General features: G+C 35.4%; 1 long non-coding RNA gene across 1 annotated transcript; it reads right to left on the bottom strand.

Annotated features, from left to right (window-relative positions):
* Nucleotides 1-3,414: 3,414 nt before the first annotated feature.
* LOC119473784 lies at nt 3,415-24,753 on the bottom strand. Its single transcript, XR_005203007.1, has 4 exons — nt 24,585-24,753; nt 6,919-6,929; nt 5,170-5,172; nt 3,415-3,427 (listed from the first exon to the last, which is right to left on the bottom strand). It is a non-coding gene; the product is annotated as an uncharacterized LOC119473784 (long non-coding RNA).
* Nucleotides 24,754-25,816: the final 1,063 nt, after the last annotated feature.

Raw genomic sequence — 25,816 nt, 5'->3', positions numbered from 1 at the left:
TGTCTTTTTTGTTGTTGTTGAGAAAGCCTTTTACTGTCTATCAATAACTCAGAAAAGACCTATTAGCATTTCAAGGCTAGATTCCTGTTACTTTGTTAGAAGGTACACTTTTGAAATCACAAAAGCAGTAAACTAAACCCAGTGATACTTGATTAGTTCCTTCACTATGTTGTTTTTCTCCCTTCCTTGGCATGTGTATTTTAATCTTTGTTTGAAGAATGCTTATGCCACGAAATATCCATATTATCATTTAGAAAACTCATCTTGCTATTGTCTTGAGACCCTATAACGAAACCTTCATTGCACATTAGTCAAAGTAATTCATTCTGGTTTCCTATTTTGAAGCAAGTTGACCTCAATATGGCAAATGGAAGTTTTAAGTTGTAATAAAAGACAAAAATGTCAACATTAGACATTCCTATGAGACAAAATAAATCATTTAATCTCTAAAAATGACATAAAAGCATACAAATAATCAGGCTTCATATCATTTTCTGTGTGTAAAGGTGGAATGTTTGTATTCCTACCATGATGAGATCATATATTGACAGCCGAAACTACCGTTGCTGCCAGGATTAGGTCAATCGCATGGTTACTCCTTTAGTGTGTTGAGGCTAATACAACTTAATGATTTGTATGACATGGCTTTACTGTTCTGACTTCTGCTTTTTTGATATAACACATTTCCTTTTCACGCTGTTTTTCTACAGCCACAGTTACAGCTGCATCACTCTAAGAGATCTCTACATTAGTTTCATTCCTAAAAGGTGTTCTGGAAATGCCAGCAACTCAGTATTAACTAAGTTTACCAAAACCAATAATACAATGAACAAATAAATTTAGAAATAAACTCATTCTGCAAAGCTGCACAGATGTTTTCAACTGGAGACTTTAATATGCTAATGTGCTTTCTGAATTTCTATGATTTCCCAAATGTATTTGTCTATAAATGCTTTACTGGAGGCATCTTCTGGACTATTTGTTCCTTGGAATGTCTTTGTAAAATCCTGTCTTAGTTAATTCACTGTAGATCCTCTGGGTCTTCTTCTTAATCTAGACAGTGATTATAATTTTCATTAAAAAGCATAAGATCAGCTTAAGATCAGCTCCTTATGGGTACCAAGAGTTGGGTCCAGAATTCTGGGGGTTTTTTTGTTTGTTTTTCTGTTTAAATCAGAGAATTTCCAGTAATGGTCAGTTTTTGCTTTTACCTACATGGAGTTAAATCCAGAATTCTGGTCCTTGTTTCTCTATTTAGCATAGAGAGTTTCTAGGAATGGTTGGTTTCTGCTTTGGCTTATAGGATGTCTACGATCTGGTACTAGGTAAGGTGGTTGTAATCTTATTCAGTGTTTGAGTTTGCATCTATTTCCAAACATAGAAGCAAGTAACCTCTCAAAGGGACTATTTGCCCATGTCTAGCGTAATCTCTTATTAATTTTCACTTGCTTTTGTTAGGCAATGGAAAGTTTTTATTGAGTTCATTGTATAAGCATGTTATAAACTACGATGTAGTAACAACCCTACTCTTACTGACTTAACACTACAGAAGTCTGTTTTTTCTTATGAATATTTGTTGATGATCCCTATAACATTCTTGGGCTTAATATCAAATCAGTGATTCCAAAGTGCTCTTGAACATGAGGCCTCCATATTAATAGCTAACAGGAAGAGAGGATCTAAATAATGGTATAGCAGATGCACTCTGCTGCACTCACAATGTCCTGCATGAAAACAAAGAATGTATGAGTTTAGAATCTATGCACTAGCTAATGTGGTCCTCTGCTCGGCTCTTTTGTGATTAGCTGCTCATTCATATTTTGATGAATCCCTTCTGCTATCAGATCCTAAAAATAATGAATTTTTGCTAGTAATACTTATCAGTGTCTATCCTAATTTATTTTCTCACATTTGCAGGCTGTATTTTTCACGTGGCCATGTTCAGTTTCTATTTTGTGAAATCTACTGAATCCATCTTGCCATAGTCCTCTGCATATGAAAAATACAAAAAGGGCTTCTTTGGGAAAAAAGGGCCAATTTTACTTTTAGTTTCCAGCAGGGAAAACAGTTATGATTCGAAGCACATATAAATAAATCTGCAAGGCACCATTAAACAGTGTGAGTGAGTATATTCTATAGCTTATACTGCTTTAGTCCACAGACAGGCTAAGCTTACCATAAAATTAAGTGGAGAAGCAAGTTGGTCTTTGGTTCTTTTCCATACTCACTCTGGACTATCTTCCTCTGCCCACTCCCTTTGATAAAATACCCTCATGAGGTGAGTGAGTTAGAAGCCAGATTTAAAGCAATATTTAAAGCATTATTGCCAGAACAGTTACCGATGCTCCAATAGAGAAAGGGAAATCGTGAGTAAGTATGAGTAAGTATAAATCTAAGACTAGATAATTTCTCTTTCTATCAAGGCTGATAGAGGTCAGCTGACATCTGTTTTAATCCCTATTTGTTGTTGTGCAGTTTGGAATTAGTTATACACACTCTAAGTTTCCCTGTCATAAGAAAGGACTTTGGATCTTATTATCTTAAAATTCTCCTCAATTCACAAAGTAGGAACATTTCTTAACATCTTTATTTTCAGTAAATCCAGTAGAAACTTCATTTTCTATTAGGTCTTTCTAATTTAATTGTCACTTAGTAGCACTTTCTGCCTAACAATAGTCTCGATAAAATATAATGTAATGGAATGATGCAGAGCAATAATAAAGGCTTTAAATTTAGAATTCTAGTTTAAATCCCAGGTTAACAGCTTGCTAGTGTGTATCACTTGGCAAGTTATTTAACTCTTAAGTCTCAATTAATAACTTCTTAAATGATAGTTTAGTGAGGCAAAAGCTTGTACAATCCTAGGTGTGTAATGTACACATAAAACTATTATAATGAATGATATTATCTTCTGTGTTTTGAAAATGATATTTGGACACATATCGTAATAACAATTGTCAAAACGTGGGGGCAGTTTGTAGAGTAGATATTTGGACACTCTGAGGAGCCTATGATATTATGTCTTTCAGATGGTATAATTTGTGGTTGAACATACTCTTCCCTTATGGGTGTGGTCCACAGAAAAAGCAGACAAGGTCATTGTGGAAATTGTCATATCAAATCCCAGATTACTGCACCTATGGGAAAAGCCAGCTGTTCTATGGTTTTTATGCTAACAATAGCAAACTCACTTTAATCAGTGACAAGGTTTGGCTGTGTCCGCACCCAGATATCACCTTGAATTGTAGCTCCCATAATTCCCATGTGTGGTGGGAGGGACCTGGTGGGAGATAATTGAATCATGGGGGCAGTGTCTCCTATACTCTTCTCATGGTAGTGAATAAGTCTCATGAGATCTGATGGTTTTACAAGGCGAAACCACTTTCACTTGGTTCTCATTCTCTCTCTTGCCTGCTGCCATGTGAGACTTGCCTTCTGCCCTCTGCCATTATTGTGAGGCTTCCCCAGTCATGTGGAATTGAGTCCATTAAACCTCTTTTTCTTTGTAATTTATCCCATCTCAGGTATGTTTTTATCAGCAGTGTGAAAACAGAATAATATAATCAGACATTTATTTTTTGAGAAAATATATATACCCAAGGCAAGTATAATATAAATACTAAGTTTTAAAATTTAGCTTCTTTTCTTGCTGAAGAGATCAAAACTCAGAAAAAAATTCCAATTATTATCTCGGATGCTCATTATCTAGTAGAAATAATTCTATTCAACTTTCAATTATTGTTTTTTCCCCTTAATATTGGACAACAAAAAAGAATTATTTAGAGTGTGAAGCTTGTGATAACAACTGTCAACCTCCCAGAGCCAACAACAATATGTTACAACCAAACTAAACATCTACAAAACCAAACTAATCACAGATATTTTTACTTTAATTCACAATTGAATCTTTAGAGATTCTAATAACTATTTGGTTGAAAAGAAAAATAAAAGTATATGTATGAAATACTGAGTCAAATTTCAGCAGTTTTCTTAATTGTAAGCGTTTTTCAATATTTTAATATGCTGTTTTGAACTTTTAAGAGAACAGATATATTTATAAGTACATATTTATAAGAGGACCTATATAGTATATATAATATAAAATAAATATCTATTCTAAAAGGATATGATATACATTGATAATAAATACATATTAAGTATGTAAACAAATTCAGTATATATTTTATTAAATATATACCACAATTATGGTTTTTGGAGAATATAGTCTTGTATAAAAATATATGCTTTATTACTACCAGAAAATTAACAATTTTTAAAATGTTGTTCTTTGCTGTCCATGATCCCAAATACACCCTAAAAAACTCTGAATGTTGTCAATTTTAATTATCAGTGCTACATTTAAATAACTATAGTAAAAAATTACATTTTTTTTCTGAAATCTCCTAAGAACATGTGCTTTATATGTTTTGTTGTAAAAATTTCCAAAACACAGCTTACACTGAGCCTCCTGCTTATCTTTTCTTCTGTCTTAGTGACAGATAGAAAAAATATAGAAAGATAGATGAAAGTAAAGCAGACTGACCCTTTGCTTTTCTCAGCCGTTTTCCTTGCTTAGATAGAAATTGTTCTAATTTCCAAGTACAGTTTTAAAGCTATAGAAAAATGAAAAAAGAAAAAACGCATACTATTATGGAAGTCTCTACTTTTTTCAGCTTTCAATCTTCAGTTTTGACATTATCACATTTGAATCTTTTAATGTAACGGTTTGTGATATGTATTAAATATAATATTTTGTGTTGAAATAGGATTAAAATTTTAATATATCCAGAGCTATATTTGCATCTGAATTCCATGTTGTTCAAATCATAATGTTCTACTACGAATGTGTGAATTTCAATATTTACCATATTTAAATGTAGCCTATGTAAATTCAGATATTCTTTCATTCATATAGTTCATCTTTGTATTCAACATCTGTATAGGTTTGTGCAAAAGTAAAATGCTAATTATTTGCATACTACACTTATATTAACATAGTAGCTATAGGAAAGATGAAAAGTATCTAAGATATAATATACATGGGCCAAAGCAAAGGAAATTTAACATTGTTTTACATTTGTTATTTATTCCTTATTTTGACAACACTTTGATATTAGGCAGGCTTGCAGTTACTCTTGAGCAATGACAAGTGCAGGTGGCCCAGCTGACTGTCTAATATCCTGGGCCACCAGCCACAATTACTGGAAACTTGGGTGAGAAAGCAGTTCAAATGCTCAGTGCTTTTGATAGTTTCTTAATTCTAGGTTTTTCCTTGGACATACGCAAACTTCCTACACTACAGCTTTGTGCTGCTATAACTTCACCTAATGGGGCTTGTAGAGCACTTTTTCCCTGTAGTTTTAAAAATTCACCTTATGGCATTATTGCATTATTGACTAAGGGTAGTTGTTAATAATGAAGTCTTTTATTTCTTTTTCCAATACCTTTAAAAGCAATTATACAAATGTAAATTTATGTATCACTAGTTAATCACACTACCTTTTATAGTAGAATTAACTTAGGTAGATAAATAAAACTCTCAGCATATACCTACCAGTTTCACACAAAAATGCATAGAATGGATAAATTTAATTTAAAAAAAATTAAAGTACTTTTGTAAATTAAAAATTTAAAGAACAGCTAAGTTTACTACACTGCCCACATCACACTTACTTAATTCTTTTTTTTTTTTTAATTGTGAAATAGGTGTATATTTATTGATATGGAAAAATGTTAACAGTAAAGAAGGTTTTTTTAAAAGCAAGATCTGCAACCTCCTTTTTAAAATTACAAATTAGTCAAAGCAGATTAAAAAACAATATTCATAATGTTAAGACAATTTAGTAAATGTATATTTATAAATAATTAGAAAAAGTCTAGAAGGATGTAAATCAAAAGGCTTATAGTGAATATCTTCTCAATGAACATATATATTTTATGGAAATTTAAAATAATTCCAGTTTTTATTTTAGATTTGGGGGCATATGTGCAAGTTTATGAGATAGGTATATTGCGTGATGCTGAGGTTTGGAGTACAACTGATCCCATCACCCAGGCAGTGAGCATAGTACTTAACAGTTTTTAAACTCTCCCCTCTCTACTAGTTTCCAGTATCTACCATTGCTATCTTTATGACCATGAGATTTATAACATTTAAAAATATTGAGAATATATGTATGTAGTATTATTCAAATATTTCCCTTTTTTTCTAACATTTTTTTCAGATTCAAAAAGTATACATGCCCAATTTGGAAGCTCATAAAAGTATATGTCAGAAAATATCATTAACTATTCTCTTGATATTGAAAGATAACTAATATTATTGTTTTAATAAATTGTTTCCAGATGTTACTATAATTACACATTTTAATATCATTGAGATCTTATCCTCATATAACAATATATCCTCCTTTATCTCTTGGTAACAGAACCTGTACCTAAGTATTTGTCTGAATTTCTAATTGTTTCCTTAGAAAATATTCTCCAAAGTGAAATTAAAAGACGCTTACTTAATTCTAAAATAATTTGAATAACATTACTTGAAACTAAAAATGTAGTAACAGTTATCAACAAAGAAATGCTTAATTATATCTACAGGTTTTCTAAGTTTTCGTGTTATACACATCTACTAATATTTTCATCAATAAAGGTTTACATATGTCAGAAACATCATATTTTTAATGTTTCTTCCATTTATATCTGCATTTGGCTATTACAAAAATGCTTCAATATCAAGAAGCTAACTTTCAACAAAATGAATAAAAACTGCATTACATTCTTTGAATTCTGGGTCCCTTTGGAAGAGGAAAAGAGTAATACAGAATTTTCAAATCGAAATCCAAATGCAGGAAAGTCATCTAATAATATTTTTTGCCTGCTGTGTTGTAGTTTGCTTATTGTTAATATTGGCTCCAAGACGTTTGTTTTCACTTACTTCCCACAAGTTTTCTGTTTCCTATTGAGCCTTAAATGACTGACATATTAAATTATGCATGATCAACTGAAAAGAATCACTTAAAATGTTGGCACTCAGTCACCATCTGTGCTTTGTACGTTGACATATCTCACATCGTTTGCATGTTTGCTTTGTAAATGGTGTGACGGTTAGGCTTTTCATAATGTTTATTGTTCCATGCAACTAATTCTGGTGATGGTCATATTCTGAGAATATAAAAGTCCATTCAGAAAACTGTGAAGAATTTTGAAAATAAAAACCTTCATTGTGTGGTGACAATATTTCTCATGACAATCAATGCAGGTACATATTCATCAAGGATTTCATTCAGTAATATGCAATATTAATATCTAAATTGTATTGCAACACAATTTCCTTCAGAAAAGTAATCAATGGGGCCTTTCCCACATAATGTGCATAACTTCAAAGCTTGTTCTAAAAATAAAATGAACATCCAAAGAAATATTTCTTAACTATTATCATCTGATTAATCTTAAAAAGTTAAGAGATCATTATGCATACAAACTCACACACAATTATTCACAAGTAGAAGATACACTGAGTAACAAAGTCAAATATAGTAAGTATAGTGCATTAGAAAATCATTTCAAGGTTGAAGGAAAGAGTATTAGGATATATGCATCAGAATACTAAGTAAAGCATTTTTATCATACTCTTGTTCCATAAGATACCATGGACCTAAATCTTGGACACATGATTATTACTCTCACCTATGCCCCAAGTATTTTTCCAAAATTTGTATTAAGTTTAATTTCTACCTCATTGTCTGAATGACCATACTTTCTATAAAACAAAGTGAAATCCTGTGAATCACTTTTTGTTTGCTTGTATTACTTGACTTACTAGGGTGTTAGGAGAATCATTTGCAAATATAATTGTATGTGACAACCACTTTGTGTAAAATAAATTTTAAAATGATGACATATATAAACCATTATACTCCCCACAAAGGAGGACTTTCCAGAAATCCGAATACAACTTTGAAAAATCCTTAGAAATTATTTTCTTTTTCTAATAAACTCAAAATTTTTCCTTAAAATTTGTTTCACTGATGCAGGCAAAATATGTACCTAAAATGCTTATTAGAAAAAACCTAGATCAACAAGGTTCCTATTATTAAAATGTTCACAGAGTAAAGGAGAGAAAACACAAGTCATGAGGAAGAAAAATGAGCTCATTTTCTTGGCAACCAAATGAATATTTGGAAGCAAGGATTAAATGAAGTAAAATTTCAGTTACACTCCCCCGTCTTTTCCTGAAAGTAAACACACACTGAACCATTCTTAGGCTATTAGAGAATCAAAGATTATGAAAGTCTCACTTTGTAAAATGTTTTGAATATGGACATTTCCAACTGATAGATCTTTCAAAAAAAGAGTTCTGGCTTTTCTAACTAACTACAGAATCATTAGGATTGTGCGACTGAAAATAAAGAAGAATAGGTACATTCTTTTCTTTTATATTCTTTCCTATGCTCTATTTAAGAATCCTGTGTTTATTTTTTTCTCTTTGAACTAGAGTAGTGGTTTTAGGGTTATATTTTTAGCTATTCTTATTAAACATTATTTTTGTAAACTTAGACGGTCTCTGGCACCTCTCTGTTACTGCTCTCTTCTACTTTTCTGAACAAAACCCAGCCTTCATTTCTACTCATGATTTCAGCTACCATTGTCCTATTTCTTCTTTCTTCAATGTGGTTTCTTCTGTCAAAGTTTTCTTGCATTTACCCTCTTTGCCTTAGGCTTGACCTATTTTCCAGGTACCATGAAAGCCTTTTTTTTTCATGTAGATATCTTGACACCTATAATAACTACAGCTGCTGTTTGTTAAAAAAAAAAGAGCACATGTGTCAGGTTGTGTGCCTTGCCTTTGACCGATAATAATAATTTTCAACATTAATCAATGTTTCCCATGGGCCTAGTGCCATTCTAAACATTACCATTTTATGTATAACATTTAATTCTCACAACCAACTAACCAATAGAAAATATTATTGTCCCATTATACAATGAATGAAACTTGGCCAAGAGAAATGAAGTAACTTACCCAAAATGACACAGGGGAAGGTTCATCATTTTTGTTATTCAAGCTGACATCTGTTTTACTATAAGCTTTGTATTTTACACTTAATACCTACACATCTTCTCAAATCTAGTAAAAATATGGACTTAGGTTTTCCCCATTACCATCTTGTTAAGCTTCTATAATTTTTGTTCTTATTAATAACAACATGAAAATATTGTTAACGTTAAACACCGGGTGACTCTGTCTCAAACACATTTCATTCGATGCTGTATCCTGTCAGTACTGTCTCCTAGTTCTCATTTTTGTTGCTAGCTCTGAGTGAGCACAGTTACTTCTAAATCCATCTTTTCCTACTTACTGCAATGAACTCTCTCAAATTGTCTTCTTGCCCCTATTAGCCACCCTTTGTAAGTTGCCCTAAACTCTCTAATAATGTTTTAAACATATTATAGAAGCATAAGATTAATTTTTTTAACTTTTCAGTTTCTCTGCTTCTCATACTCCTTTGTAAGACCAATACAACATTTCCTTCCTATTATCTCAAACTCAATAGCCTACTGTTAGCCCTTCTGCTAGTTACAGTAAATTAGTCCCTGGATATACATGGGGTAGTGGTTCCAGGACCTCCCACATTTACCAACATCCACACATGCTCAAGTCCCTCAGTCATCCCTGTGAGAACCCACATATTTGAGGAGTTGGCCCTCAGCATATGTAAATTTTTCATCTGGTGAACACATTTTCAGTCTGTGTTTGGTTAAAAAAAAATTCACATATAAGTTGACCTGCACAGTTCAGACCAGTGTTCAAGGGCCAACTGTATATATTTACCTAAATAAAGCATCCTATTTAATGGTTCCAGGCACTTGTTTTTGTTTTTGTTGTTGTTTGTTTTCAGACAAGGTCTTACTCTGTGGCCCAAGCTGGAGTGCAGTGGGACCACAGCTCACTTCAGCCTCTACCTCTGGGGCTCAAGCTGTCCTCCCACGTCAGACACCCAAAGTGCTAGGATTACAGGTATGAGCCACCAAACCAGCCAAAGTTCCATTTATAATTGATCATTTTCACCTTTTTTTCATTGTATATTTATGTCAACCATTGTGTATCGCTATGTCTTTACATGTGTGTGTAGTCTTATATGTACATGAATATGTGCTTATGTACACACAAGCACATATATATGCTATATACGCATATACACATACTTTGATATAGAACTTAAGAGAATGTATTGCAATTATTTGTTAATGCATTTTCTACTCGAATGTAAGGTTCTCTATTTGTGGGGTAGAATTATACACTTTATTGTGCAAAGCAAAGGAAAAGAAAAACTTTAGAGTGATTCTCAGGATTTGAAGTATGGCTAATCAGTTGTCATTGCAATTATTTAAGACTGTGAAACCAGTAAGGTAAACTAATATGTATGGATTTTACATTGATTTATATTTCGTTTTGTTCTGATATATTGTTAAAGTTTACTACAACCTATTAATGGAAATATTATTTTCTAAAAGTAGGGTACAAAATACGTTGTATACTTGATGAAAACTATATCATAAGGAACACTTAAAAAGAAAAATGACTAAGATTACATTTTAGAAAGTTTCTATATGTGAGCAGGGCACGGTGGCTCACGCCTCTAATTCTGGCACTTTGGGAGGCTGAGGCAGGTGGTTCACCTGAGGTCAGGAGGTCAAGACCAGCCTGGCCAACATGGTGAAACCCCGTCTCTACTAAAATACAAAACTTAGCTGGACCTAGTGGCAGGTGCCTGTAATCCCAGCTACTCAGGAGGCCGAAATGGGAGAACTGCTTGAACCAGGGGACAGTGGTTGCAGTGAGCAGAGATCATGCCACTGTACTCCAGCCTGGGTGGCTGAGCGAGACTCCATCTCAAAAAAAAAAAAAAAAAAAAAAAAGTTCCTATAAGTGAATGAGCTATTTGCTCATGTGGTTGAATTGCCTATGTAATATTAGCTTAAATTATAGAAAATTACTTAAACCACTGGTAACAGATAAATAAAATAAAAATTAGACAAAGAGCAAACATTTGTTTAAATGTTACTGTGTACACCATTTATAGATGTATTATTCTGAAAAAATATTCAACCATTTAAAATACATATGTTGGTATGGTTGCTATGATGGCCATAGCATTATTTTATATTTATTGCGATTCAAGGTACACAACCTAAATTTTCATAATTTACATCATTTCTTAAACTTTACAAATTCACAAATTAAAAAATATAAAAGAGTTGCAACTTATAAGCATGTTTAAATAATGACTTTTCTATTGAAAATCTCCTTTTAATATTATTTTCGATTCATTTTTTATAATAGATTGCATAATTCAAAGAAACTGAAGGATAATATTAATATACTTAATTATTAAACTTTAGTTTTTCCTACAAAAGGCAGACTGAACTGTGAATTTCATAAAGCTATGGTTATGCATATTAATATATACTGAGTAACATTTTTACTAGGAATGTTAGCAAAATAGTTAGGCAGGGTATGTTATACCAGTTGGTACTGATGAGAACAGTGGAGGCACAAAAATGTCAACTAGCTAACCCTCAATCATAAAGCCAAAACTAGGGTAAGAAGGGATCTGAATCTTGATATTCTGCAAAAAAATCAAATATCTCATGACTGATAAGTATTATTTCTCATTTGACTCAATTTTCAACATTTAGGAATACAATTAAAATACTAATATTATATATCTTACTCCAAAAAGAGATTAGGTATTTTATTTAGTGTAATCAAAGTATAGTGATCATCAATGCAGTTTAGTTGTATGTTTATGCCATTCACTTACTTGTTATAGCCACATGCAACTTAATAGCATTAATGGATTTTCACTGTATCTCTTCTAAACTCGATGTCATTGGATACATTATAACATGCTTTATATTTTTAGGCCTTTCCTAGACCTGGTATGAAAAAGAAACAGTTCCCTGTACATTCTAGATTTTTAAGCCCAAGACAATAGATCTATCCATTAAATCACTAAGATTTAATGCTAACATTACATTTCAGAAAGTGCCTATATATGAATGAGCTATTTGCTCATGTGGTTGAATTGCCTATGTAATAAATGCTTAAATTATTGAAAGCTACTTAAACCACTGGTATCACATGAAGAAAGTAAAACTTAGACATTTATTGAGCATTTAAAATGCATATTCTGTTACCAAAACACAAGTGTCTGGTCTAGGTTCTGCTACTTACTGCACAGAAAGCCAATCACTGAGACAGCAAATATTGCCAGGGAAGAAGGCTTTATTTGGGTGTTGCAGTGAGGAGAACAGGAATCAGTCTCAAATGCATCTCTTTGGCCAAGCAAAACTGGGGGTTTATGTAGCCAGGAAGGAATGTAACTACATGCAGGTAAACAGGACCTAAGGAGGGGAAGAGAAACCATGAAAGATAAAGGGTCTGGCCTCCCACTGTCTGAATGTGGTGATCTGGTGAGTTTCAGTCTTTTGATACTATTTGGGATGGCCGAGAATGGTTTCCTGAGGAAGGGACTCAGATAAGACAAATGTAAGTTTCAAGATTTAAGATGGGAGCCTCAAGTTCTATGGTTATTTTAAAAGACTAAAAATATCAGTTATTTGGGACAAGTAGTCTGGTTTCATTTTCTCATTGTGATTGGACTGGTAACATTACATGGTGTTAATTCTGAAACAAAAATTAAAAAGGGACTGATCAAGTTATCTTTAAAAATATTTTGTCAGTCATATTATTTTTATTTTTGTTTATGATACTTCAAAATTTACAGACTGTATAAGGATCATGTCTGAATATATATTTATTAATAATATACATCCTCAAAGTAACAATTGAATAAACAAAAGCAAAAGAAATATGGTAATTTCATTACCATTATAAACCAGTAGTACCATATCCACTTTCCTCCACTGACACTAAAGTTGAAACCAGCAATCATTTCTGATACTGCGTCTAAACAATTCACTTTTCCTTTTGCCAATCTTTTCTTTCCCATATATAATAAAGTACTTTTACCTATTATAATCACTGATGTTACCACACATTTTTAGACAGTATGGCCACAGACCAGGGTTCATGAGAGGAACAATGTTTCAGACATTTGAATTATTTCATAAAAATTAGATTATGGTGAAAAGAATTTGAAAACTTTAAAGAACATTTTCCAAAGCCTTTTATTTTTGTATTCTAAGCTGACTGCGAGTCTCTTAGTAGATGATGAAACACATTTTTTTTCTCAAGATGTTTGATCTGTGAATCTTACCTTAAAAACCAACTTTTGGATCTTTTTCATGAAACATCCCTTAGGAAATAATGTTTCTTTAACTAATTAATACTTCTATGGAATAGAAGATTCCATATCAAATCATATGCCAAATCAGAAAGAGATGGCTGAGTGTTCATTTGATTCCATTTACATGCTATCTGGCATTATGATCTTTTCCAGATTAAATACTTTTATGAGTATTTAACAGGAGTGAACTATAGTAAAACTAATCAGAACTAAAAGCCAATACCAGCTTATTTTTTTCTTTTCAAAAAGATTGATACAATTTAATGAGTATGAAGAATGCTTATTAATATCTTAGAAGGAAATAGTAATGGCAACATTTACTTCCTCTGGAAGTTTGTTGTTGTTTCTTTGGAGCATTAGGTAATTGTAATTCATATTTTGGTCAACAAGGACAAAGTGAACAAAGGAAAAAACTAACAACATTTGGAAGGATTAGATGCTTTATATTTTATGCCTCAGTCATCAGCCATTTAGCCTTTTTTCTCCCACTTTTTAAGTTTTGGCTCAGTGTTCTTGAATTTTGTGTCAGCTAGCTTAATGCAGCTTCCTTTCCCTCAAGCGCAGTAGATTAGCAATAATTAGATCTCTGTAAAGAATGCAATGTTTTATATAAGCAGATGTGAACTGATTCTCTGGAAAATCAAAAAGATGATCTGTTATTGAAGACATTTATGTGAAAAAAATAGCCACAGTCTAAATTGGTTCAGAGTTAAAATATAATTTTAATAAAAGGCAATGTTTAATCCCATGTAAATGTGTTTCATTAAATCCTAGTGAGTACACACTATGTAAGTGCCACAGAAAAATAAATTACAAATTCCATTTTAAGAAATGAAATTTGCATAAGTAGTTTTTGAAATAAGAGCATTGGTCATGTGTTGATGACACTACTTCGCTACACTTTAATTAGCATTGCATAAATCACGTAAGGTTTATAAAACAAGTTAAAAATTTAATCTTGTAAGACGAATTTTTGTACGGTACTGTAACATTACTCATTATGCAGCTTTAATTAAAGCCTACTATTTCAGCAAATAATTCATCTATTTAAATACCAATTTTAAGATGTTTATAAATCTTCACAAATAGAAAGATTGTTTTTTCTCCCAAATTCTTAGTATTGAAAAGTAAGAAAACTTAGAAACAGTATACACTAAAAATTTTTTACTCTATTACATGTTCTTGGGCTAGTGACAGCCTAAAAATCAAAGACAACTTACATAATAAATTTCTGCAATTAAAAGTCACACACTGCTCAGATGGCAAACCTTCAGCTGACTGTATTTTTTATCAAACAACCTTGTTTTAAATGGTCAAAGTGAGAAATATAATAATGTTTATTGTAAAAGTTGTGAAATTGCTACTGTAAAGGTATCATAGTTACAGTGCAGTTCTGTTTCAAAACAAAAAAGCAATGTGATCTAGTTGTGGGATCTGAAAATAGATATTCACCATGCTGACTTGTGCTTACACAAAAGATTTGGTACAGTAGCTGCAAATGAAATTAGAGAGAAGGAAATGAGGATTCATTTTGGAGAATAAGCAATACAAAGGGGAAGAAATAAAACCATGACAGTTCTTGCAGTGAGTGTGAAAGTTTTAAGGGGTCATAATGCTAAAGCCAGTAACATTAATAAAATCTGGGGTCCCCACTGGATCTAGTAGGTATTTGATATATCCAAATAGAGATTTGTGAAAGAAAATGAAGAATAGCTGAACATGTATAACCAAATACATGTTACTAACCAAATAATTAAAACATAATACATATGGAGAGGGAGAACAGGCTTGTGTGAGAAACAGCAGTCAAAGAGTTTGCAAGGAAGATTTCATGCGCTAAGGTTTTCAGATCAATTACCATAGTACTAAGGATTGAGATAATTGTGGCCAGTATTCTTTCCTGGAAATATCATGGAAAGTTATCTTCGGGGGCAAACACATTTTTTTGTTTGCTGTACATGTTGGCACTCACTTGGTCAAATACCTCTGAAGGTTTAGTACTTCCTGTAAAATGAATATTCCTCTAATGTATCTTTGAACTCCCCAAAACAGGCTTAACGTCATATTTTTATAAGAGTATTCACATTTTCTCCAATATAGGCCCTGCATACTCCCCTGAACTCTACTAGATGCCAAGGAAGCAACATGCCTTGTATCTTACCTTTCCAGACCCTGGAAAATGCACTCCTCTCTGCTTGCTTTGTTTCTGCCCATACTTCAGATCCTTTGCTGGTGAGAAGTCTTCCCTGATTATTCCAAGATGCAGTGGACAATTCATTCTCAATAACTCCATAGTGTCTGTCCAAGGCCAGGAAAACATGTGAGATTTACACACTGTCCTATTTTAATGGTTAACTTTCAGGTATTTTTTTTTCAGATAGAAATATAATAATAATATTATGGTTTATTTATAGTAACATATTATCAGTTGTAAAAATTGCCAGTTATTAAAATAGGTTTTCAGACAAATAAACAACTCAAGAAATTTTTAGCTGACAAGCACTTCTACATATCTATCTGTGGGCCAAGATGGCCAGGGGCAGACCTATGTTATTTCTAATTAAATGATTACAAGCCTGCTTTGCATTTTATGCATTGAGATTCGTACCATGGATCAAATATTGAGTTAAGACAACTCCAAACAATGGTGAAGTAAAATAAAAATTGTTTAAGGCCTGTAAGAACAGAAATCAAGCAGTAACAGGAGGCCTATCGTAAAGGCCACACGAGAGCACTTTAAAACCGGGGAGCGCTGCGGTGTGCTTGCAAGGCCCGAAAGACTGCTTTGGTCCCAAGGTCTCTTCTCACCACAGGGTCTGCCTGAGGGTCTCGTAAAGAGAGCTTGTGCAAGAACTCTGGGAGGGAATGCGACCTCTGCTTACAAGACTTGGGAGGGTCTTTGCAGACGGGAGCTTGCAAGGCAGGAAGGCCTTGCAGGGCAAAGATAACCGGAGCACCACAGGCTGTGCCTAGGTTCTTGGAATATGGAATAACTCTGATTTCTCTGTGTCCGCAATGCTCTGGAGATAAATGCCCCTTGAGGCATTGTGTGTGGTCACACTTGGTGGCACCTTGTCTGCTGTGCTTCTATGCAGATGCACCTTGATAACAATCAGTGGTAAAATTCAGTGTTCTGGGTTAGTATTTCTTAGAAGAATCATATGTGCTATTGAATGCTGCAGGTTCACGCTCTACCCTCAGCTGTCTTACCCCAGGATAGCTTTTAGTTTACCCTTCCCACCTCCCCTTACCACAGCCCACAAGATTAATGAGATAATGCACCTAATAGAAATGTGTGGAGCCCAGAGCTCAGGGCCAGCATGGTCCCTGCACTTGCGTTGGTCCCCTGGACCCATATTTTGAAACTCGACTCTTATCTTTGTCTTTATTTCTTTTCTCACTCCCTCATCACCACCGGGACTAAGGGCACACATGTACAGGTTTGGGGCTGGCACCCAACATTTATCTGTGCTGTTAAAGACTGCTTTTCATATTCAAAGCACTGAGTATAACAGAACTCCCCTCTTCATATTTGATCTTCTTTAGCTTCTCAAACTCTTTTTTTTTATTATTTTGAGAGAGTTTCACTCTTGTTGCCCAGGCTGGAGTGCAATGGCATAATCTTGGCTCACCACAACCTTCCCCTCCAGGGTTCAAGTGATTCTCCTGCCTCAGCCTCCCGAGTAGTTGGGATTAAGGCATGCACAACCATGCCCAGCCAATTTTGTATTGTTAGTAGAGATGGAGTTTCTCTATGTTGGTCAAGTTGGTCTCGAGCTCCCGACCTCAAGTGATCTGCCCACCTCGGCCTCCCAAAGTAGCTGGGATTACAGGCATGCGCCACCACACCTAGATAATTTCATATTTTTAGTAGAGATGGGTTTCTCCATGTTGGTCAGGCTGGTCTCGAACTTCCGACTTCAAGTGATCCGCCGCTTTGGCCTCTCAAAATGCTAGGATTACAGGTGTGAGTCACCAGGCTCAGCCTCTCAAACTCTTTTACCTCTGCTATTGTACACTTCAGCAGGAAAAACACTGCTTTTCCTCACCCGTGGATCTTGTCTAATATTTTAGCATGTTTATATAGAAGGTAAGATTTCAAGGCATATTGAAAAACACAAGCTATTTTCCTCTGCATGTTTTATTTATATTTGTTAGTTTATAATATTTGTTCATTTAAATAGTTAATGCAGAGAGTAAATACCTTCATGAGAATGGTAGATAAATGCATAATACAAATGGATTTTGCCTTCTACATGATACTCTTTCCAACTAAATGACTTGATAGCATCGATATTTTAATAATAATTATGTGGTGACACACAGGTGTATAAGCAGGGACTGTTTGGAAAAATAGGAACATAACATCATGCCATCATGCTATGAGAACATGTGAGGGTGCAGTCACTTTTTTTGTGACACTGCATAGGTGTGTGTATGTGGTGTGGGTGTGTGACACTGAAGGATTGATTGCACAAGTTCATATATATATGTATATACACATACACACAGACACACTTTATGTATTTTAAGATTAAAGAAGATATTGAATATTCTGCTGCTGCATTTCCCCAAAATTCCAAAATGTGTAGCAACTTTCATTGAAGCCGTAGACTGAACACTTACAGTGATAATGATACTAACAATAGTGAACACTTACAGTGATAGCAATACTGATAAGGTACTTTCAGTGTAATCTAAATTTGGGCCCATAATTTATTACTTAAAATATCTTATTGGTATCTCTGTAATGTAATACTCAAATGAAGGTTATGACATATTCAGAATTGTGTGGGAATGGAGCTTTAGACTATTTTCTATTTTCATCTTCCCTAAAATAAACATTAGCTTAGCATTACTACTTTCCAAAAGAAGCTACTGCTCTGAGCAGGCAATAGTTGCTAATTTTATTTGTTTTAAGGAGATATTATAATAATAGAAATGTCAATTATAAAGACATACTTTTATTTTCTCTCATTCTCTCTGTATTCATTTTTTATCTTTAAATAGAAATAATGGCTGTCTTTTGAAAAAAACATTATATATACACCAATGAACAAGAACAGATATTTATTTTCATTTACTGGAGCTAAGAGACTGTTTGCAATAACATATATTAATTGAACTATATGGCTTCAGTCAAAAATTGTAAATAAAATTAAAGAAGAAACAGTAGGATATGTGAATAAAAATTAGACACAGATGTAGACATATACAGTGCATCTGTTGTATACGTCTGGGTACTATGTAGTGGTAGCAGTCCTAGAGTTATAGCGAAGAATTCTCTTGTTTATCTTGGTAAGTATTATTTCAATTTTGAAGGAAGTGCTACCTTCAAAATTGGAAGACTGGAATGGAAAGCATTTGAGACAGACTAAAACAAATGCAAAAATCTGTGGTAGGAAGAAGACTAACCAGACTGAACAACAGAAAGCATCCAAACGTAGATGGAAATCAAAAACTATTGGCAGGGCAACTTCTGCTATGTAAAGACCTTGCTGTCTATACTCGAATCCTTATAAAAAGAGAAGGTTGGATACATCGAAAATCAATGGGTTTTCTTAGACCACACAGAGAACTGAGGTTGCAAGGCAAACCACCATCCTCAGATCTGGAGAAGCCACAACTTCAAGAGAGACACAGTCAAGATCTGCATATCTGGAGCCAAAAGCTAGCATGAACTGTTACATGATGAATTTCGGTAAATTACTAGAGGACAGGTAAGAACTAGCATGACAGTGAGAAACTCCGTGTGGGCCACAGAGGGAGATCCCTCAAACTTTCATAGGCTCTCTTTCCAGGAACTTGATCAGATTTCCATGGAGAAGACACCCCACTCCTGGCTCTGTCTGAGAGGAGATATAGTAATCACTGTGAAATACACCCAGAGACCTGTCCATTAAAACAACAACAAGAAGAAGAACAAACACCTTTACAGAAAAAAAGACTTTTCCAGAGCTTTATACCAGCTTGGGGTAGGGCACTGCTTCCACATCAGCTCCCTCTAGCCTCCCACTGTCTGCTAATGTGTAGCGAAAGCCAAATTAGTGTGAGTCAGGGCTTGAAGAAGGTAGATCAGGATGCTGTTGTCAGTGAAGAGAGAAAAGAGCAGGAGGTTAAAAAGAAAAGATAGCTGTATCGCTGAATATTTGTGAAAGTCACAGCCCGGAAACACTGGCCCCACTAAACGACTAAGATTTCATCAGAACTATGATTAATATGTTTCAGGCTCTAATGGAAAAAGTGGCTGGAAAAACCACTATATGCAAAATTTTGTATGTCTTCTAATACAAAGGCTATACCAAAAGTAGGTGGATAATGTAAGAAGAAAAGATGGAAAATTTAAGAAAGAATAAAAAAGAATTACCAGAAAATTTTAAAAACAAAAACAAAGTAACAGAAATAAAGAATGTGTTCGATAGGCTTTTCAGTAGATTTGATCCAGCTAAGAATAAAAACAGCAATATGAAAATAGTCCTAGAGAAACTTCCCAGAGGATGCTGTCACAAGATCTTTCGGGTGTTGCTTCACCGGTCAGAAACTTCTGTGGCCAGCGGCACCTTCTGCCTGAGTATTGCTTGTGCCTGCTGGGCTCCTTGCCCTTGTTAAGCCCAGTAGGCTGTGCTCAGCTAGCACTATAAGCCCAGATCCCACGCCTGCCAAGGGTGAGCCAGACCTATAGCAGCAAGGGGTGTGTGGTCGAGCAAGTGCAGGGTCCAATCACTGCACACAGCCAGGCACACTGGCTACTGCAGTGAGACAGGCAGTTCCAGGCACTGGCACAGGTGCCAGCTCCATGTGAGGCTGCAGCTGGACCAGAGGTACTGCATGTGGCTTCTGCTGCAGATATCCATGTTTGGGAGAGGGGAGCACGGTGGTGCCAGGAAGCCTAGAGACACCAGAAACCATAAAACCTCAAAGAGAGTGTCACAACCCTGACTCAGGGAATCCCTAGGTCTGGGCTCCCCAAAAGACCACAGCTCTTCCCTCCTCAAGGCCCACAACGTGGCAAGCAGGGTGTGTTTCAGCCCTATTTGTGTTACAGCTCTTTCAGTCCACCATTCAGTAGGTTCCGAGTTCTTGTCCTACATCTAAGAAGAACGAGGTATGTGGATAACTGGAGGGTGAGCAAGGCAGAGAGGAGCTTCACTAACAGAACAGCTCTCAGGAGACCTAAAGTGAGTAGTTCCTTTATGCAGGCAGGTTGTTCCAACAAGTGTCCAGCTCTCAGCCAATAGGAGGCCTGCAGTGCATGGCTCCATTCCACAGTCAGGTTGTCCCAACAAGTCAAGTAGAGGAGATCTGAAGTGGGTATCTCCTTCCCACCGCTGGTAGGCCTGACATCCGTGTGAGTCTGGCTGAGTCCAGAGGGTTTTATGGGCTCAGAAGGGAGGAAGTATGTGCTGGTTGTCCATGGGTAACCATGGATGGTCCCAGAAAAAGTACTGTAAGTTCTCACTCCAGGCCCACACTCCACCTGCACCTGGAAGCCCAGGATTCAGGCCATCCCTAGCCTGAAGATAGGTCACCAGGGGCCCACCCTTTTGTGGCCAGGAATCTGTGTCTCTGCCATCAACATGCTGTCTGTCTGTAGCACCCAGGCTGAGGGGACCTGCAAGCCCATGCTGAGCTGCTCTCAGCTGCCCCTGGCCTCCCTCCTGTACTCATTGGCACCCAAAGTCCAGAGAAGGCCAAGGTGGCAGGAGGTTGGCATTGTGAGTGCCATCTTGAGTGTACACACCCCTGGCTGTGTCGTGACAGTGCCCGAGCTCAGCTTCAACTTTGCTCCAAAAACAGAGTAGGCATCAGGGTGGGGAAGAATGGGAGTAGGCACTTCTGAGTCTGCAGGGGCAGAGGGGCCTTCCAAGTGTCCAAGAACAGTGATGCCTGGGTCTGGAGCCATGGCTGGCTAAGCTATGCTCAGAAGTGCAGGGCTCCATTCCTGACAACTTGGTCAGTGGCAAGGCTCCTGCCTATTCCTGGCTCCCATGGGCTTCAAGGGGAACACAGCCCCATCTGCTCTTCCCACACTGTAGCTGGCATCCCTGCTACGTCAGACATACAGATGTACTGCCACTGCCATCAATGTTATGAAATTTAAAGACAGATTTCCATTTTCCTTTTTATTTCTGTATATTTTTATTATGATGATTATTATTTTTTGAGACAGAGTCTTGCTCTGTTGCCCAGGCTGGAGTGCAGTGTTGCAATCTCAGCTTACTGTAACTTCTGCCTCCTGGGTTCAAGCAATTCTCCTGCCTCAGATTCCTGAAGAGCTGGGAGTACAGGTGCACACCACCATGCCTGGCTAATCTTTATATTTTTAGTAGAAATGGGGTCTCACAGTGTTGGCCAAGCTGGTCTCGAACTTCTGATTTCTTGATCCATCTGCCTCAGCCTCCCAAAGTGCTGGGAATACAGTCATGAGCCACCAAACCTGGCCTGAATTTTTCTTAATAAAGAACTTTTATATCAGCATAAACTTATGGATGCTTGTTTTATTCTGTGGATTGTAACCCAATAGTAGTGTCATTTATTTTATTGCTCAAAACATCTATACTTAAGATTACTTAAACATCAACATCAAATACAGATTATTTAATATAATTTTAAATAAAAATAAATGACACTGGTATATTATTGTCTATGCAGTCCTACACTTCTAAAATATAGAATAGTTCTACCAAGAAATAGGACACAACATTTCACAAGTACCCTTTTGAATTCTATCCTCTGCGAGGGTAACTAGTATTCAGTCACCTAATATTATGAATGAATATCTTTTCCTTGTTTTATTGTTTTATTTTTGTTGTTTAGTTGTAAGTTATACATATTTTTTTGTTTTTGTTTTGTTTTGTTTGAGACAGAGTCTCGCTCTGTCACCAGGCACCAGGTTGGAGTGCAGTGGCGCTATCTCAGCTCACTGCAACCTCTGCCTCCTGCCTCCTGAGTAGCTGGGATTACAGGTGTGCGCCACCGTGCCCAGCTAATTTTTATATTTTAGTGGAGACAGGGTTTTACCATGTTGACCAGTATTATCTTGATCTCTTGACCTCGTGATTTGCCCGCCTCGGCCTCCCAAAGTGCTGGGATTACTGGCGTGAGCCACCACGCCCAGCCTTAAGTTGTATTCTTTGAAATATTAATTTATTTCACTCACCATAGCAAATTTATTTATTTAAAATTTTTCAGTATTCTTTATTAAAGTTTTTGAGGCCTCCTTAGTCTACATTGCTATATACTTTTTTATTTCTAATATTAGTAATTTGTGTTTTCTCTCCTTTGTTCTTATGAACAATCTAACTAATGGCTTAGCAATTTTATTGATATTTCCAAAGTAGCAACATTTAAATTTTAGTTTTTTACTATTGCACATTTGTTCTTCATAGCACTGATGTCTGCTGTTATTTTTACTATATTTCCTTTTAATAGCCTTAGGTTTTTTCTGTTTTTCATTTTCTTGCCTCTAATCATGCATGCTGCAATTGTTTCATTTTAGACAGTATTTTTACATGTTAATTTAAGGCAATATATTTTTTCTCTAAATACTGCTTTAGCTACATTCTTCAAGTCTCACTGTAGCATATTTTTCTTATCTTTTAAAGTACTTTCTTATTTCCAGTGTGGTTATATCTTTGGCTCTTGGGTCGTTTAGTAGTCTATTACTTAATTTCTACACTGTTGGCCTTTCTGAATTTATTTATGTAATTTATTTTAATTTTAATCCTACTATGGTTGGAAATATACTCTTAATGATTTTAATTAGTTTTAAATTGTTTAGGACTTCATATATGATTTGAAATTTTGTAAATGTTGTGTATGATCTTGAAAACAACATATATTCTGCAGTGTTTAATAGGGTGGGTCATATTTGTAAATTAAGTCAAATTTGTTGATTATGTTACACATATTAACTATAGATTGACTAATTTTTGTACTTTTTGGCTATTGACAGAGAAGTGTGTTAAAAGTCATATAGTTGATTTTTAATTTGCTTATTCATTCTATTCTGTTGATTACTGATATGCATATTCTGGAGCCATCTTATTAAGTGTATAACAATTTTAAAAAGTTGCATCTTCTGCTCTCATTGTCCATTTCATTTCCTTTGCTTACAGATAGCATCTCCTCTGGACAAGATTCGTTTGCATGAAATGACATCAATCTTTTTACTGAAATAGCTGAATCTCCATGATTTTTCCCATACATTCGATTGTTCTAGTATTATCACTGTGATGGAAGTCCTACGAGTGCTCCCCCAGGCTCATATATGTGTGGACCATTCTAACAACATTGTGTTGAAGCAACTCACTTTCCCTTTTATGATCAGGATCTGCGTCACACATTTTTCCTTTCTTGTCTTTATTTGGACATAAGGACTGCAAAATGGCCAGACTGCAGTCTAAACTGTCCAGAGTATTAGAAATGTCACCATGTCCCCTAGTAGAAGCATTTCTCCTTTAGAAATTAAAACCTCTGAACAAGCAAAGACTAAAGGTGTGGAGAATAGAAACAAAGTATTTGCAGGTTTGTAACTAAGAGAAATAACACTTCCACTTTTACCCCTTAGTTTAGGGGCCAATATATTCTGGCAATGAGAGAGACAGCATTAAGCACTATGCATTATCTCAAAATATATACCAAATCCTATGGTACATCACCTTGAAGTTGCAAGTTTTATCTCTAAGCTGACTTTCTAGCTGAGTTTCTGGAGCTCAATTTCATATATTCCTAATACTTGGTGAAATTCTTGATGAGAAATATGATAATATCAGTTAATCTCATTAAATTATCCTATTGACTGGTTTCCTTTTCTGTAAAATGTAAACTTTTGTTCAGAAACAAAATCAAATGGTATGGCACAGCAACTAAGAAGATACTCAAGAAATTTTTTAGTGGTGCCACTGAGAGAGGTATGGTAGGCTGGGGTAGTAAATCCACCCCCAATATAAGTGCTTATTCTAACAAACACAAATTGTCATACACTATATGATGGACATAATGAAATGTAATTGAGCATCTGCATTTATCAGATGGATGGTCATATCAGACATTGATATGGTCTGAATCTGTTTTGTTGCCCAATCTCATGTCAAATTATAATCTTCAGTGTTAAAGGTGGGGCTGATGGGAGGTGACTGGATAATGTAGGCAGATTTCCACCTTTGATGCTGTTCTTGTGATAGAGTTCTTATAAGATTTGGTTATTTAAAAGTGTGTGGCCTCCCCCTCCCCACTTCCTCCTGCTATGGACATGGAAGACATGTCTACTTCACCTTTGCCTTCTGCCATGATTGTAAGTTTCCTGAGGCCACCCCATAAGCAGAAGCCACTATACTTACTGTACACCCTGCAGAACTGTGAGCTGATTAAACCTATTTTCTTTATAAATTACCCAGACTCAGATATTTCTCTATAGCAGTGCAAGAATAGACTAATATAGACATAGAAAATTGTTCTCAGGGTCTTGGGCCGCCCTGCAAGAGTAGAAGTTTATTACTAGTCTACAGAAGTTCATTACTGCCCAGTGTCAGCACATCATGAAGAATTATCTTTCAAGCACCTTAATGTTTTGTTCCTCAATGATTTGAGCATTGAGGCCCTCAATGTGAGTTGAGTAAAGGTAGAAGTTAATCAAAGAGGAGATGTACTTGGAAAGGAGCCACAAATGCTTACACCTTAGGAACTGCTTGCATCTGATGTCATATTTACAACCTCCACTTGATTCTACTGCCCAACAAAAAATATGATGAGATGGATCAGATAACACCCATTTATAACAAACATCTTAGTAGTCATAGTCATTTGATGCTCTAAGTTGAGATATTCAACCTCTGTTAGGCCTCAGAAGCAAGGCAAGGTCATTTTCATAAGACTGATTTCATGAGATATGCATGGATTTGCTCCAAAATCCTAGGTTACTGCACAGCTTTTCTCCCAGTATTGTTTGACTCATTGCCTATACACTATAGATTATCCTGATCAGTCAAAAGATAATCTCAGTGGGTCATAAAGGCAATGTTACAATGCTCCTTGCCTCCAGCAGACTCCTACTAGAAAAACATCTTTTGTTGATTGAAAACCAGAAGGCTTTTGGCAGCCATATGTGCTACTCAGTAATAGCTTCCAGCAGCACATCTAAAAGCAGATCACCACACTCCATGGACTCCTAGTATCTCAGTTTCTAATGCTGATTAAATCCTTAATACCTTCACCCTCAATGAGATCAGATGGCCAATCTTAGATTTCCATTTTATTCATTGTTATTACTTATAATTATTCACAGCATATTTATTGATTTATTTTACTTAAACATAGTAAAAATAATTTTCATTCTAGAAATTAAGTGACTTTCAGAATAATGTAGAAGGTTATATTATAGTAGGTAGTTAGTCAGATATGAGTAGGGCAGAAAGGCCCCAAGCTCCTCAACCAGGAATGTCAGATAACCATCAGATGATGGGCAGGTGGTTGTTACACTATCTCTCTAAAATAAAAATTGG

Source organism: Cebus imitator, unplaced genomic scaffold (genome assembly GCF_001604975.1).
Source record: "Cebus imitator isolate Cc_AM_T3 unplaced genomic scaffold, Cebus_imitator-1.0 Scaffold184, whole genome shotgun sequence".
Lineage (NCBI taxonomy): Eukaryota > Metazoa > Chordata > Mammalia > Primates > Cebidae > Cebus > Cebus imitator.
Note: the sequence above shows the minus strand (reverse complement) of the source record. Positions and strands in the feature narration are given on the sequence as shown.